Raw genomic sequence first — 16585 nt, forward strand, 5'->3', positions numbered from 1 at the left:
AATGTATTTTATGTATAAATGATTTACCTATATACATGTGCATGTAACATGTGTATGCCTGGTGCCCGGGAAGGCCAAGAGAGAACGTCAAGATTTCCTGGAACTGGAATTGCACAGAGTTGGGAGCCTCCATATGTGTGCTGGGAATTTAGTCTGGATTCTCTGGAAGAGCGGCCATTGCTTTTGACCTCTGAGCCGTCTCTAGCCTGGAGCTCCTTGTTTTTGAGACAGGTTCTTGCTAAGTAGCCTAGGCTTGCCTCAAATGCCTGATTCTTCCATGGCCTCCCAAGTTCTGGGATGCAAGATGTGTACAGCTGTACCTTGCTGTTCAGAGACTTTTTTCTGTCCTGTAGTTTAACAGACTGAATTCAGCAGGGAAGCTGCATGAATGAATCATTGGGGAGGGGACATCCTGGAGATGTCAGTTTGTTCAGGAAAGGGCGAAGATTTGTGTAGTGTTTCTGTCTGTTGGTACTCAGTGTTAAATGACTGCTTTTCTCTATGGGAAGTTCTGGGTGGAACATGAGTTTTGCCTTTTGGCTTTGGGGAATTGAGAGCTGAGGGTTTGAGGTGCCATTTATTAGGCTTTCGGATGAGGTAGGGCAGGCAAGGGCTTATGCACAGCAGGAAGGAGCAGCCTTCCTTGGGAGGAAGATGGATCAGAAGAAGGCAGCTGCAGATTATGGGACTGAAGTTAGAAAGTCCAAGCCAGAGAACATAGGGAGAGTGTGGTAGGCTGACTTGCACATGGAGTGAGACTCCTGTCTTAGTGTCCTGGGCCATACTGTACCAGTCCCTGGGATACAGGGATGAGGAGATCTGAGCTCCTGGGCCCTCACACAACTCCCTGTTCCCACTGGCTCTGTTCCTGTGGATTCATGCTTGGATTCATGCTTCGGTGGCTGAGCTTCTCAAGACTTGTATGAGAGGTTAAGTGGGAAGGTACACCACCTACGCTGCTGCGTCGAGGCCTGGCTGGAGCGAGGGGCTGAGACTCGTGTCAGCTTGCAGCCCTGGTGTGGGCCCTCTGCATCGGCCTCCTGTGCCTCTGATGCTGAACTGATACAAACCGCACAGAGGGACAGAGTCACAGACACTACCTGGAGTGGTTTTCTTGTGGCCATGTCTTCATTATGCTTTAAGTTTTACTTGTTTATTAGTGTGTGTAGAGGTTGGAGCACGTGTTTGTGAAATTGGTTCTCTCCATCCACACTCACTTTTCCTGCACATCATACTTAGGTCTCCAGGTGTACGGGGCTAACACCTTTACCTGCGGAGCCATTTTGCAGCTGTCATGATGCAATGTCAAGTGCCAACACTCCTTAGCTTTCAGGAGTTCACAGTTCTTGGTGATCTAGAAGGTATTTTTCTTTGCCTGTTGTGGCTGGCGGACAAGGGGTGCTTGGGAACTAAGGTGGGAGCAGAGGAGGCTTGTGAAGGGCCACAGCCTGGTTCCATCCAACAGGGCCTCTGCTCACTGTTTGCTCTGGTTTCTACCTCAGTGTCTTCATCTCACTGTTTGCAGTGGCTGCTTGGGAGAAGGAGTGAGAGAACCGTAGAAGATGTTTCTAGAGTGAGAGTAAGAGCTGAGGTAGGCATTGTTCCTAGGAAAATCTCTTCTATTGGGTAGAGCTGTTGTAGAGCAGTTAGAAGTGGGAGTGAGAAGAGTGTGTTCTGAACTTGGGGTTCCTCTTTCAAGCCAGGCTCCACAGGCATGAAACCCCCATAATAGGTGCATGTGTGTGTGCGTGTGTGGGTGCGTGCGATGATGCAAGGTCAAACCCCCATAATAGGTGGTGTGCATGCATGTGTGTGTGTGTGCGCGTGAGTTGCTTGTTGGGGACGGGGTTGTCAGAAGAAGAAAGGAAGTGACAGTGTTAGTAGAGGGTTTATTTTAAAGGGCTCCCACTGATAGATTTGTGGCTCTGTGTAAATAGGGAAGTGTGTAAACCTTGATTCATTTTCTCCTGAAGTCTGTTTTTGGTTGAGTAAGGAGGATAGGGACAACCAAAGGAGCCAAGTCCCTTCAGGTCAGAAGCAGCTGTATGTCCCCAGAGCATTCTGTGTCTGAAGGGATGGGAACCTCATGTTGCCTCCATGGAAGGGTGGGCTGGCCTGTGGGTCAGTCAGTTACATGGATGGTTGAGCAAGGTCTCTGCCCTGGGATGACTTCCTCCTTCCTTCCTGGCCTAGAGTTTGCTCTTTTCTTTCAGTCAGGAAACAAGTTCTCCCCTGTCCTTGCCCAACCTGCTCGAGACATGGTCTGGTAGCTGGCAGTGGCTAGTGTAGAGCTAGAGTGTGTCCTACACTGGAGGCCTGCGTGAATCTGCTCAGGAATCAAACTTTCTGGGAAGACAAAGAGGTGACAGCAGGCAGAGGCTCAATGCACTTACCTGTTGGAAATATAAGTTGAGGAGCAGAGATACATGCGTCTCTGTGTTGAACTAAAACTGACTTTCTTGTTGTTGGCTGGATGGAATGGAACTCCTGAGACTTATGTTAAGCATAAGGCAGGAAGCCCCGCTGCCTCAGGACCTTTGCACGTGCTCTCCAGCGTGGATCACCTTCTTTAATTCTCTGTCTGGAGGAGTCTGATTCTCTTTACATGTCTCAATTTAGATGTCACTAAGTTTATGGAACTTATTAAAGTCCCCTTTGAGTTGCAGGGGTCAGAGACTGCTGGTAGATTTAGTAGTGGGCTCTGAAAACTCTGGATCTTACATACAGTGGACTCCCAACTCATGTTTGCTGAGGCTGCCTGCCTTCCAGTGCAGCCGTGTGTAGTCTGTCGTATTTGAAGGCTTCCTGAGGTCCTGAAGCTCTCAGCCAGTGCAGGGTTGTCGCTCTGGTGTTTGCCTTTCTTCTCTGAAGTAGGTCTTTGACATATCGACAGAACGTTATACATGAAGTGCCCTTAGAGCTGTGTAGTAAAAGGCTCGTTCCTCACTTGACCCAGCCTTCAGCTATCTCCCGAGACTCCGAGACTCATGGCCACTCCTGCCCAGGTTTTGCTTGTTTTAGGTGGACTGTGGAGGGAGGGAGGGAGGGAGTGAGGGTGTGTGTGTGTGTGTGTGTGTGTGTGTGTGTGTGTGTGTGTGTGTGTGTTTTCTGGAATCCAGCACACTTCTTTCTCCCTTACCTCTGAGTCTTAGTGGGGTGCTGACCAAGCACGATGGAAGGCGCTTTGGTTCTGATCATCCAACTGCCCTGAAGGTCTGTATGGAAATACTGTATTATTTGGCTCTGTAAGTCAGGGTTGTGGGTGATTTTTATCAGGCCTTTTGAGTCTACAGTTGACCTTTGCTTTATCTGTAAAGACTCCTGTTTGCTTAGCCAAGGATAAGCAAGAAGATTCCAGAGTGAGTGGCCCCCCCATGGGCCCTGGGTCTTCGTATGCAGCTTCTAATTGGAAATATTTTATCTCTTTTTCTGGGAGGGGGTTTAGCCACGCCCTGGCGTAGAAAGAAGCTTATTTCTTCAATTCCATTCAGGCCTTCTCAAACCTTGAAATGCATATTCCGTTAAACAACCATTTCCTATTAAAACTTTTCCAGTTCAGAACTTTTCTGTCCAAAACCATACCTGGGGGCCATCCCAGGTGTTTGTTTCTTTTGTGTATTTAGTTTGTCTAGTCCCTCATTCTTTTAAGTACCTGCTGCCTCTCCATGTGACCCCAGACTGGAGAGATGTTGCTGCATTCTTTGCCCTCACATGGCCTTTAGTGCCCCTTCCAGTGCTCAGGGCTTCTGTGCCATCTTTCTGGGTCATGTGGGCACTCCTCCGAGAAAAGCAGAGGATACCTTCCTGCTTTCTTGACTGCTGTACTTCCTAGGAGACCATCCTTCCTCGGCCTGTCCTGACACCCTGGCTGTGCTGTGGGTCAGCTTTGTGATGGGGGCCAGCTCTCTGACTCCAGAGTGCTCTGCTTCCTTGTTAACAAGTGATACTTGCCCTTTGTGATCCCAGCACAGGTGGGAGCTGAGCTGAGCTGACCTTAACGGTTGGAGAGCCCAGAAAAAGTGGGGGTTGCTCTCAGAAAGACCATGTGGGGATGTGGTTAGAACAGCAGTGCCATGTTATTCTAGAAATGATGAAAACAAAAACCACAAAAAACCAAAAACCCCAAAACTGGCTTTTGGAAACTGATATCCCAGAGAGGCTAAGTAGACAGGCTGCAGGAGGCTCTAAGGACTCACTTCTCTCACTTTAGATAAAAGTTTTTTAGGTTTTACTTAAAACACAGCATTCCCTGTGTCCCCGCAGCTCCCCACTCAGGTTGGGCCTTTTTATCAGGCCCTGGGAGCCACCTAAGGCACAGGTGCTGCCCACAGACCCCCCTTTGCTGTGAGTCAGCAAGCTTGTCCTGGAATATCTCTCCCTGGTGAGGCAGGGTGGTGCTGGGCCGCAGCTCCTCAGGAAGCTGGCGGGCCGTCCAGAGCTGCCTTGAACACCAGGGATGCATCGATGGCTCTCCCCTTCTGGATGTCCTTTGAAAGTGTTTTCCGTGCAGAGCATGTGTCTTCATGGCATCTCTTATGCGGACAGACGCTGTCACTGCACGCCTTGGAGAGGCTGGTTGGGATCCAGAGCCCACTGTGGCCTGATCTTCAGTGTCTGGTGGGCCCTGTCCAGCTGGCATCAAGACTCAAGCATTGGGGGCTGGGGTGGAGTCCTGTGGAAGGGAGGGACAATCTAGGTGTGACTCTGTCAGTACCACAGAAAGACCATTCCCTTCTGAAACCAGCCTGCCTGCTGCCCTAGGGGAGGGGCTGTTTTGAGCTGAAGTGGAGGCTGAGGCCCGCTGGACGCTGTGGGAGTGGAGGAGGGTAGAGGCACCCCCTCCGACCAGAGACCCCCTCTGGGTTTTCAGGCTCTTTGTGCTAGTGAGGGTCCCCCGCCCCAGCCTCCACTGCCCCTCTGTGGGACCAAGAGTGCCGCGTCTTATTCTTCCATGTGAGTAACTCCACTGATGCTCAGTGACGTCTCCTGTGTTAACACTGCTGGGGAGATGCTGGCCGTGTCAGTGCTGTGGGCTGTGCTGTGTGTGACACACTGTAGGGGCTCATATTGGGGTGAATGAGGCAGGAAAAGCAAGATTTTTGCATAGGTGGGAGACAGGAGGTGGTATTACCTTCTGTAGGGGGTCTCTGGGTCTTCTGGTTCTCTTGCTTGTGAGGACAGCCTGTCTCTCTTTCGGCATTGTCTTATGCCAGATTTTTGTTAATGCCCATATTAAGTAAAAATCAAATCAGAACCAAGACCAAAAAATTGAGAGCCACTGCAAAGACATCCCATTGAGGTCTCCGCCCTAGACCCAGCCAGGCTGTCATCAGCCACACTTGGATTTTGTGGCAAAGGCCAACTGGGAACTGGTGTATCTTTATCACAGCCTTGTGCCGAAGCAGACAGCAGGTTTCAGGACAGAAAGGCAAAACCGGGTGGGCAGGGGGGTTCAGAGGGTGTCTGAGGTAGGGAGTGTGTTGCTCCCCCCCCCCCCCCCCCAGCCCTCTAAAATAGACAGACACACAACACACAGGTTGGGGCTGGAGAGGCATCTACGAGGCAGCTGACTAGCTGATCAAGTAGGCCAGAAGGGACCCGACCAGATGAAAAAGGTCTAAGAGGTAGTGGTGTCTAGCCTAGACTGGGAGGGCCAGTGGGCTGCCTCTTGTGTAGTGGGTGTTTTCTTGCCCAGGTATGTGTTAGTGAAATGCTAGGCTGAGGGAAGAGTGAATGAGGAGTTCCTTCCCCAGAGGAGAAAGCAGGCTCTTTTCCTGTCCCTTTGTCTCTTGTCCCCTTTGTCCCAGCCTTCCAGCTCTGTGGCCTCCCCTCCCCCAGCGGTTCCTCCCTTTGTGCCCAGAAGGCCACTCACCAGTGAAACTTCGCTGAGGCCTGCTTCCCAAGAAGCAGCGAGGCCCAGGAGCTGGTGAATTTAGGCTGCTTTCAGCACCATGGGCTTAAAGTGATCCCAGTTTTCCCCTTAAGCCTCCAAAAGGTGGTGAAGGTTGGCTCTGACCATGGCAGCCCCTTCAGAGGGAGCAGCATTGTTGGGGGTTGTGCCAGGCCCAAGGTGGTAGCTGGCTTCACAGCCCTTCCTGGCTTCACAGTATGGTTCACTCTTGATCAGGGCGGTTCTGGGGCCTTTCTGGTCCTAAGCCCTCTGTGAAACACCACAAAATGTGGACATGCTGACCTCTGAGAGAGCCTCACTCACATCTGTCACATGAAGGAGTTTTGTTTTATTTAATTTTAATTTTATGTACATGGTGTTTTGCCTGCATGTATGTGTGAGGGTGTCAGGTCTTAAAATTACAGCTGCCATATGGGTGCTGGGATTGAACTTGGCTTCTTTGGAAGAGCAGTCGGTGTTCCCAATTACTGAGATAGCTCTCCGGCCCCTGTTGTTAAAATTTTAAGCCAGGGTTTCAAGTCTGTGCTGGCTTGAAACTTACTGTGCAGTAGTTGAGGACTTTGAACTTCTGATCCTCCTGCCTCCACCTCCCAAGGTCTGGGACTACAGCCCTCAGCCTAATGGCAGTTTATATTTTGTAGGCAGTGGAACCCAGGGCTTCGGCATGCTAATGCTAGCCAGACATGGTCACTTGAACCATGCTCACAAGATAGTGCTTCAATCATAAGTGAAGACCAGTCACAAGGGCATAAGTAAAAACCTTCAAGGAGGAAAACAGAAAGCTGGGGAGAATATATCAGAATGAAGTTGTCAAGAACATGGGGGAGGCCTTGCTTCTGTTCTTTATGTGGATTGAACTCTGGCACCTCATTTCTAAAGATCCAAGGACCTTAGCTTCAGGGTGTCCTGTGACCTGGTCCTGTGTTGTCCTGACAGTCTGGGGCCTGTGAAGTACCACAGGGGTAGAGCAGAGCTGTGCAGTGGCCAGTCAGGCACAGCCATGGCCTGTTAGTGTAGCTTCACTGCCATCTGCAGTATTTCTCTCTGCTTATCATGTTTAATTTATTAATTCAGCTGTACATGTTCAAATAATAAACAAAGGGGGATGACACACAGATTTAAAACACTGTAATTCACCCTCATGCATTCTCTCTGCTCCTAAACCACTGTCTGAAGCTACTTTTCTTCATCGTCAACACCCTGCTTGAGTTTTCTTTTCACTTTTATGTGTGATTTGGTCTCTAGAAATTGTCTGCAGTCACAGAGACCCATTGTTAACAGGAAAGCTGGCCTTGTAACAGGTGTCATGGCTGCTATACGCTGTTCCTTCCCCTTGTTCTGATGTTGGGGAGTGGGCAATGCTGGGCAGCAGCCTTGTCTGCTGAGTGACCTTGATAGTTCTCCCAGCATTGGTGTTTTCAGCCATTAAAAGCAAGTGGCAAGCAGGGCAGTGCAGGGCCTCAGGGCTATGAGGAATTCAGCATGGTGCTTTGCTTCCTTACAAGTGCCCACTGCATGTACCCTTGTATACCAGGCGCTGCACGTCTGGTTTACAGAGTCACCTTGTGGGCTTGTCAGTCCAGGCCAAGGCAGACCTGTGGGGAAAGCCAGGAGGACCACAGTGGGTCCTGTTTGGGTTTGGCAGTGGGGAACCCATTCCTGGAGAAAGGCCTGAGCTCTCAGTAGGCAAGTATCAGTAATGGGTTGAGGTGAGGCCCTTGGCCCTGGGCCATTTATTGATTGCCTGCCTGTTAAATGTAGTGCCTGTGACCTGTCTGCTGGCACTCCCTCCCAGAGTACTTTTTAAAATGCCCTTGGTTTGGGGACCTGTGTCCAGGAGGCAAGAGAAGACTTACTAATCTGTGGAAAGGACTCAAAGAAAACATTGAGGCTTTATCTTTTAATAGTTTTATTTCAGAGCTGGCACATAACATTGCCAGGTTGTCTGTGGCTGCGCCATCGTCATGGTCATCATGTGTTGGCTGCAGGGTGACAGGTCTCACACTCTAGTTCTTAGTTGTGTTAGACTATGGCTGAGGTGTGTGTCAGTGCCTGGGTTTGTGGGACGATTTGCATTGCCGTTTGTAAATAAGTACTGCTTTGAATACCCACCTTGATATGCCCGGAGTGAGGGAGCTGGGATCCCCAATTTAGATGTTTGACATAACCTGAAAGTGAAAGGATCAAAAGTGTATCTCAGGAGACTAGAAGAGCCCGATGTTATCACCTGGCTGAGACTTCCATGTGGTTTGCAGGAATCCCAGGCTGAGCAGATACTGAGCATGTGGCCCTCAACTACTGAAGTGCCCTAAGAGACTGAGATGAGGTTAAACCGGATGCTGGAGCTCTTACTTTTCCTGTTGCTTTCTACCTCATCTTCTGCACTGCTGCACCCAGCATGCGGGTCCTAGAGTGGTGAGGGAAATAGGACCAGGAACTTGAGGAAGGGGCAGGGATGTAGGGCAGGTTTCTGTCTGCAGGGTCGCTGTGCCTGGGTGGGGGCGCAGATGATGAGATGGAGATGGAGGGGGAGGAATGGAGAGGGTCCAGGAGAACAGGCGGGGAGGGAAGGGCTCATTTGCTCTGTTAGGGGAGGAGCTTAGTTGGCAGGAAGGTTCTTTCCTTCCCTGTCCCCTTTCTGTCCCTCCTTTGTACTATCTCTTCTGTCTACCACTCTGCCTCCTTCCCGTCCCTTGTCTCTTGGCCTTGCTTTGCCTCCCTGCAGTTCCTGCATGCTGCTTGGCTCTTTGCCACTGGTAGTGCCTGTTGTACTAGAGTCAGAGAAAGGCTCTGGCCCTAGTTTTTCTTGCAGAGCTGGTGTAGTTTTGTGTGCTACCAGCTGTTTTTTCTCATAACTGTCTCTTCTGTCTGGAAACTGGAGGCTCCAGGAGAGACTGGCAGATGCTTGCACCTGAGATGGTTTTTTGGAGCTTGTCTCCAGCTTGACACTTCCTTCAAAACTCCTAGCCAAGGGTAGCTGCTGGAAATGAAGAGCCTAAGGCAGTAATGAGTTCATCTCAGAATGGGGGTGTGGCAGAGAGGGGCCAGTAGACTGGCATGGGCAAGAGCAGATCTTAAATAGTGTGGCCTGGTTGGCCCGCCGTATGCCTTTTGGGTAGCTAACTGTGCTCTGCACTCCAGGCAAGAGAGAGCGCCCCAGAGGCTGTTCTTTTTCTTCCGAGCTGTTTGTGGGCATTGCCACCCCTGTGAGTACTTGAGTCTGTCTGGCCTGGGTCAGAGTAGGCCGGCCAATGGAGACAGTGGGTGGGCAGCATGTGGGTTCTCTGCTTGGTCGGTAGGCTACAGGACAGGACCATAATCTTTCCTGTAAATGGGGCTGGGTCATGCTGCCACCAGCTACCTCTCCCCCCAGGGCTGTTTTCATCCTTCTTGTCCCTAATGTGTCTAGCCTCCTGTATACACTTCTGCTTAAGATGTTGTCTTCTCACAAAACAACAATAAAGGAAGGGTTTTAAAGCCAGCCTGTGCCTCGTTGACCAGTTCGCGCCCTGATTCACGAGGCTGGATGGAGAAGGAGATGGCGTGCCCTTAAGTTTCTCGTACACCAGGGCAGGCGAGTGCAGCTCTCCTTTGCCTCTGCCCTCCCCCTTCGTGCAGAAGAAGGGACAAGGCAAGCGTGGTGCAGGCTTTCTCCATTGCCTCGCTTCTGAATCGGCATTCTTACCTATGAAATGGAGGTCACGATGTTCATAGCTGGACCAGGATCATTGAAGGTGGTGTCACTCTACACAGTGAGTGTTGTCAATAGTCTCAGAAACCAGGTAGGCAACAGGCCCCTTTGTGCTCTGCTGAAGAGAATAATAATAAAGACAGGTCTTTCCATGCAGAGGCACAGAGCCACACCTCAGAGCTGGTGCCCCCTCATAAGTGGCCATGAGACTGGGGCCTCTTGTTTACCTGGTTGCTCTGTCCCCTGGCCTGGCCTGTGTCCTGATCATCCAGGCCCACCAGCATTTTGCCAGTCTAGGTTGCTGCTGAGTGTCTGCTCAGCTCTGACTTCTCTGGGAGTTCCTTGGTTCCATGGCTCTTTGTGCCTTTGGTCAACTCTTTGGATGAACTCAATGTATATGAACACTGTGGGCAACTTTGGAGCAGTCTGTCCCTCCTGTCCAGCAGAATTATGGCTGAAAGGCACGACTTTCTGGAAGACCCTAGCAGGGTTGTCAGACTGTGTCTTCAGCTTCAGACATTCTTGTGGGTAGCAGGAGATTGGGGATTTTGCTGAGCTGGCCATTGAGAGGCCTTCCTAGTTTTCCTGACAGTCCTCTGCTGAGTTCTCATAGTCTACCCTCACCCTCTAGAGGCTGGACTTGTCGCCTCCTGCTGAGCCCTCTAGCTGGAATCACGGAGGATGACTCCTTTCTCTGCAAACAAAGGAAACTGAGTCCTGGGCTGGGAAGAGGCTACCTTGGCTGACAGAAAAGGGCCCCAGAGGCTTTTCAAAATTTCCCTCAGCCTCAGCAGCATACTGGTGAGGTCTCACCTTGCTCCCAAGGCTGTCGTCATTAGCAACCCACTTCCCCTGTTGGTTCTGGGGGCCCTTGAGGGGAAGAGGAGGTGGTGGTTGAGTGTAGGCTGGTGACACTGGGAAGGAGGAACAGGCCACATGGAGCTCTCAGTGTAAATAAAGCCGTTGGTGTACATTAATCCTTCCCAATCACAGGGAAATCAGAGACAGGGACATTGCGATTTATGTGCAGGCATGTACTCCACTCCCTGTACCCCACAGGACAGAAATGGAAGAAAAACAAAGGGAGAAAGGTTGGCTAGGGGGCGTGTCTGTGGAAGACATCACAGACTGACTTTTTGTTAACTGTTAAGCCGTAGCTCTTCAGTATGGTGAGTCAGTTTTCCTATTTCTAAAGGGATGGTAGTGGAAGAAGTACCCGTAAGCTCCAGAGGGGCTCAGAGGTCCAGTCCCCTTGAAGCCTCAGTCTAGGTTTTCTGGTAGGGACCCAGTCACATGGTTACTGTTAGAGTTTGGCAGAACACTGAGGTGAATGAAGTGAGGATTGTGCTGAGTATCGTCTACAGGTAGGTAAGCCAGTGGGTGCACTGGAGGGAAACAGGCAGAAGGTGAAAGTGGTCAGACTTTGGGGGGAGGGTGTCTTCCTGGTTGGGTATGGGGCATGTAGCTGTTCCCAGAGAAAGAGTAGGAAAGAGGAAGGAAGAAGAGAACATTTCTGAGGCCAGGGGTTTGCTAGTGGTTGGCCTTTAGAGGCTCCTGACGCTGTATGTTTGAAGCAGTAAATTCCTAGTAACTAATCTGCGAAGTGTTTGGTACTCTCAGCCCCAGAGAAGTGAGGTTACTTCTCATTTACAGCCCAGTGGATCCAGCTTCGAGAGCCAGACTCCAGAGACCAGGCATGTGTGTATCTGTTCAGCTCACTTCCCAGTGCTGGTTATTGGGGGTAGTTGATGCCTTTTTTGCCTTAGGCTCCCTATCTGTGATGTGAATGTATAAACTCCACATGCCCACATCTGTGAAACACGTTGGCCAATCTTGAGTGTGGCCAGCTCTGGACTGTCTGAGGTTGGGCTATGGTCCGCTGCTTACCCTCACTTCTGTTACCAGGTAGTCATTATATGTAGAAAGGTGTTGATGCTGGAGGCAGCTACTCCCCTGTCTGCATTCCGCCATACTGTGGAAGCCAGGAGGAGCTTTTTAGATTTAGATACAGTGTGTCAGACTGCCCCCAGCACACAAGTGTGCGCCCAGTACCAGTAAGCAGGGGTTGTTTTTGTTGTTGAGTGTTAGCTTTCATTATGAATTATTGAAGGCCCCTCTTTGGCCCTTGCCTTAGAATTGGAAGCAACTTAAAGGGGGGAAGTATACCTAGAGTTAGTGATTGGCAGACAAGATAAACCACATGGGGTGTGCCACAGAACCTGGAGGTACCAGAGATTGCCCCACATGTTAAAACCTAGGGACTAGAATGGCCCCAGGCTAGTCAAGGCATCCTGAGATAGCCTTTCAAGCATGTGGGGTGAGGTATGAGACTAGGACTAAGTTGGTGGCATCTGCACTTGCTTCTGCTGTTCTCCTTGATGTGCTAATGTCCTTGGAACAGAGTCTGGCAATTGGCGAGTATAAATGGTGGTCTGGTGAGGTGTTCCTTTCTAAGATTGCCTGCAGACTCTTTTTTTTTTTTTCCCCCGGAGCTGGGGACTGAACCCAGGGCCTTGCGCTTGCTCAAGCGCTCTACCACTGAGCTAAATCCCCAACCCCTGCAGACTTGTTCTTTGCCAGCTGGTATGCTCCCTGTGGGTGGCATCCTTGGCAGCAGTGACATCAACCTGTCCCCCAATACCGCGAAGAAGTAGTTGGCCATGTCAGGTCACTTAGGAAACCCATTTGGCGGGATTCGAGAGTTCAGGTGTCAGGGCTGTGTTGTATATGGAACTATGCTGAGAAAGATCAGAAAGAACTACTGAAGTCATGGGATATTCACCATTGACCCAATGACGGGACAGGAAACCCAGGCTCTCGTCCGGTTCTGTGTCATGGGAGCTGACGGCCATTCAACCCCACACTTGGCTAATTCTTGGTGATCTGGAAGCCTTTCCTGGTCTGTGTCATGCCTCAGGACCACTCTTGTAGAGAAGGACTATAATCCTCAGATATAATAACCCCCTGTGCCCGTCACTTTATACAATAGTCTCCTGTATACAAGCTCATTGGTACCACCCTCCAGCAGTCCTGGGGCAGTGATAGACAAGGCTTATTACCTTGTTTTGTTGATGAAAAGGCAAAGGGCTTTACTGACTTTCCAAAGTCACACGTCCATGTCCAGTTTATGGTGAAGCTCAGAGTAAAATTCAATCTCAGGACTAGTCAGGGTGTTCAGGGCAGATGGTAAATGCTTGGTACACTCTGGAGCGTACCTCCTGGCTTCAGTCAGATGCTGCAAACTGATCTCAGTAACTTTCTGCCAACCTTGGGTTTAGAAATTTTCAGTATTTCATTGAGTCATTATTATTCAAATAACATGCCTATTCAACATGCAGCCATTGTCCTGTCATGGGTGACACATGCTGGGCTGGAAGTTGGCTGGGGTGTACCCCTTTTTCCACTTGTTTGGATTTCTAGGTAAGGGAAAGTTGGCTGTTGTGTGAGTGGAATCTAGTTGGAAGACCTATACCTGCCTGGCAGAGACAGTCTTACCAACTTCCAGGAAGGCTCCAGAGAATCTTAGAACGAGTGGTGCCTGGTGTTTGAGGAAAGGAGGGCCGTTTGATTTGGAGTGCCAGATGGTGATCCAGAAGGGCATAGGGGTGGGGGTGGGGGTGGGGGTGGGGGTGGGGGTGGGGGTGGGGCAATGTCTCTCGGAAAGCTTGAACCTTGCTAGCTCAAAGAAGTGAACGTGCAGACACCCTCCTGACATCTTGAGCTCCACTCTGCAAATAGGTGTCTCTTGGGATGTCCCCCTTGGGATGTCCAAGGATGGCTCTTTACACTATGTATGACCCTTAGGATGTGGGGCTCTTAAGAAGGTTGGGGTGAAGAGGTTGGCAAATGTTGCTGTTCTGAGAACGTAGTCCAGCTCCGGGCATCTCCATGCATCAGGTTGGATGTTCTCGTTGCAGTTGTGAGTTGCACGCCTGCCTCTTTGTCCTCATCTTTCCTCCATGCAGACACAGGGGTATCTGCTGTGCTCGCCTAACTCATGCCTGTTCTTTTTTGATCACATAACTCTTCAAAAATCAGCCAGTTTCTTGCTGTCAGCCTACACATTAGTTTTTCTTGACCTTGGATTTCAAGGTGTTTTTCATCTATTCACCTGGCTGCCTGTCCTCTCATTCATAAAGTCATGGTCATCTGACTTTGTGTTCACGGGAAGTCCTCTCTAGTCATTCCTGCCTTGACCCAAGGAGCTGCTGGCGGAAGTTCAGCTGACCCGAATTTGAGAAGAACGGTTGTACTTAAAATACAGATGTAAGGACAGTCCACTGTAACAGCCAAGAGGGACCCTATGTGATGTGGGCTTCAGTCGCTCCTGTTCCCTTTGTAGCAGAGCCTTTTCTTTAAGCCTAGTCTTACAGGGAAGCCCAAATAATAAAATAAAATGGACTGCTGTGAGTTAGGGCAGTCAGGGACTCCTGCCAGCAAGCCGCTCTTCTTCGAGCTTCCCCTTGTGCACCTGTTTCTGGGAGGGTTCACCTTTGAGGGAGCACTGTGTAAGATTCCTCTGATTGGCCAGGGGCTGTGACTCAGTGCTAGGGCACTTGCCTAGCATGTGCAAAGCTGGGTTCCATTGTTAAAAATAGCAACAAAGATATTCGTGATTCAGTTGAATCTCCAGTGTGTGGGTCCTGGCTAGGAGGCAGTAGCTTATATGACTAAGGGACCCAGCCTTCTCTTCATACTGGGATGCTTTTTGGACCCATTTCAGGAGTGTATCCAGAGCTCTTAAGAAATGGGGGAGGTTTTGGTTCTTGGGGATTCACTGCTGAGCCATTCGAAGGCTGAGATCTGGCATGATGGGACATCAGCGAGGGCCTCTAGCCTACTAGACAGCAGGCCTTCATGTTTGAGTACTCCTCAGGTCCCAGAATGTCCCACCATTATGTTCTTTTGACCTTCTGACTTGTGTCACTGGGCACCATGTCAGCTAATGTTTCCCATCTTTTAGTGATCACTGGTACCTTGCTGGCTGTGCCACACTTTACCATTCCGTAATTGTTTTCTGGTCTTCCAGTTGAGCTGCTTGGTAGTATGATTGTAAGTTTCGTATGTTGGAAGTAGCACATAGGCATGGTGGTACTCTTAGATGTGGCACTGTTGGGTCTTGTACTTAGAAATGCAAGTCTGAGCTGTTGAGCTCTTTGAGAGGACTAGAGTTCAGTTCTCAGCACTCGTATTGGCAACTCAAAAGTGCTTGGCAATCTAGCTTCTGGGGACCTGATATCCTCTTTTGGCTGCACACACGAGCACATACACCATGCACGTCCATTAGAACATCCTTAACATTGTTCCTGATAAAGCAGGAAGGGACAGGACCAGCTGTAGAGGCAGCTTTGGTCCAGATAAAATCAGTCCTGGAAAACCAGAAGGGAGGCCTGTTGCTGTTTACATGCTGCCTTCTCTGGCTAGTCTGGCCCCAGAGAGCTGGGCATTGCCCCTTTTCACTTCTGTACCACTCTAGCAGCAGGCCCTGTGGGGATTTACTACATATTAATTGATTAGATGTAGATACTTTCCCCTGTGTACATGCTTAGTAGTTGAGACCTATTTATTTGAATGTATTTCGTCTTGAAGCCTTGCAAGATGGCACAGATTAGACTGTAGTGGGGGCATCAGGGACTTGGCTTACAAAGAGGTCTCTGTCTCCACTGTTACTGTGTGAGTATTGCTGATCTCATTTATGACTGGCCTCTCAGAAGGAGGTGTAAGGGGAAGGGTAGTTAGGGGCCAAATAGACTGCAAGATAATTCTCTGTTCTTCTGCCTGTGTTGATGATGGTTTTGGAGAAGGGATAATTTTGGGTATAGTGTTTATCATCCGGAACTGAGTTGATCAGGTGGCAGAGGAGGGCAGTCTACTGTCAGCCTCTCAGAACTTTCTGTGCTGTTTACAAGACCCCTAGGAAACCCTGTAAGATGTAAATGGTGTCATGGGTCCCTCTTGGGCACAGAGTTGAGGTCCTAGGATAGTAGCGTGATAAGTGAGCATTGACTTTCTGCTGTCAAGGGAGGGGATGCCCGTGAGACTGGGAGCAGGTTTGTTCCGGTACGAAGCTGCTTCTTACCAAGGTGATGCCATGATGGCCCAGGCTGTGGAACAATGAAGGGTTTGGAGAGAGTCGCCATGATTCTCCCCATGTTGCAGCACTGCCTTCAGTGGTTTGGGCAGTGATGATGTAATACCTACACACACAGAATCGGCTGCAGGGGGCATCTGAGGATGTTCGCAGCACTTGGGACTTCAAGGCTCTGGGGAAGCAGATAATCCAAAGAGGTCATCAAAAGACCTGAGAAAGTGCCTTCCAAGGAGCGGGGAGACCTTCATAGACTACTTCAGAGCCTTCTGAGTGCTCTGTAGACAAACATTTTATCTCAAACCAGTCGCTCTGAAGTGGAATTGGGATTAGCATCCCAGGTGAGGGGACAAGCAGAGAGGCCAAGTAATGTACTCACAGTCACACAGCTAGAGCGTGTTCCAGACAGGATTTGACACAGACAGGCATTCCTAGCATTTGGTAGGTGCAGCCTATCAGATCTCACAGAAGACTGGGGAGGAAGAGTCACAGGAATCTCTGGGCAAGGAGAAGGCTAGAGAGGTCAGAGGTCTGAGAGATGCTAAGGTGTCTACCCTTCCGCCCCTCACAGGCAGCTCATAAACCAGTGTTGCTTCGTTCAGTTCCCCACTGGGCGCTTTTCACTGTGGTCCTGAAATGGCACCCTTACTGGTATTTTTGGTCATTGCTTTCTTGAGGTTGAGAAGAAACTTGAATCCCTGGTGCATCTCCTGTAGGAAACACGCACTGACAAACCCATGGCACGGCTGAGCATGTCTACTCCTGCCCCCTGGCACCTGGGCCGCCCGGGGCGTTTTGACATGGCGTGTGATATCCTTACTTCGTTGTGTGGCACAATAGGGCCTCTGTCGATATGCCAACTAATTAACTTTAACTTTGCAGTGTTGCCTCATCT

General features: G+C 50.1%; 1 protein-coding gene across 15 annotated transcripts in view; it reads left to right on the top strand.

Moving 5' to 3' along the window:
* Ssbp3 (single stranded DNA binding protein 3) overlaps positions 1–16585 on the top strand; it is a 141416-nt gene that overhangs the window by 22685 nt on the left and 102146 nt on the right.

The sequence above is a fragment of the Rattus norvegicus genome, chromosome 5 (genome assembly GCF_021556685.1).
Source record: "Rattus norvegicus strain SHRSP/BbbUtx chromosome 5, alternate assembly SHRSP_T2T, whole genome shotgun sequence".
Classification (NCBI taxonomy): domain Eukaryota; kingdom Metazoa; phylum Chordata; class Mammalia; order Rodentia; family Muridae; genus Rattus; species Rattus norvegicus.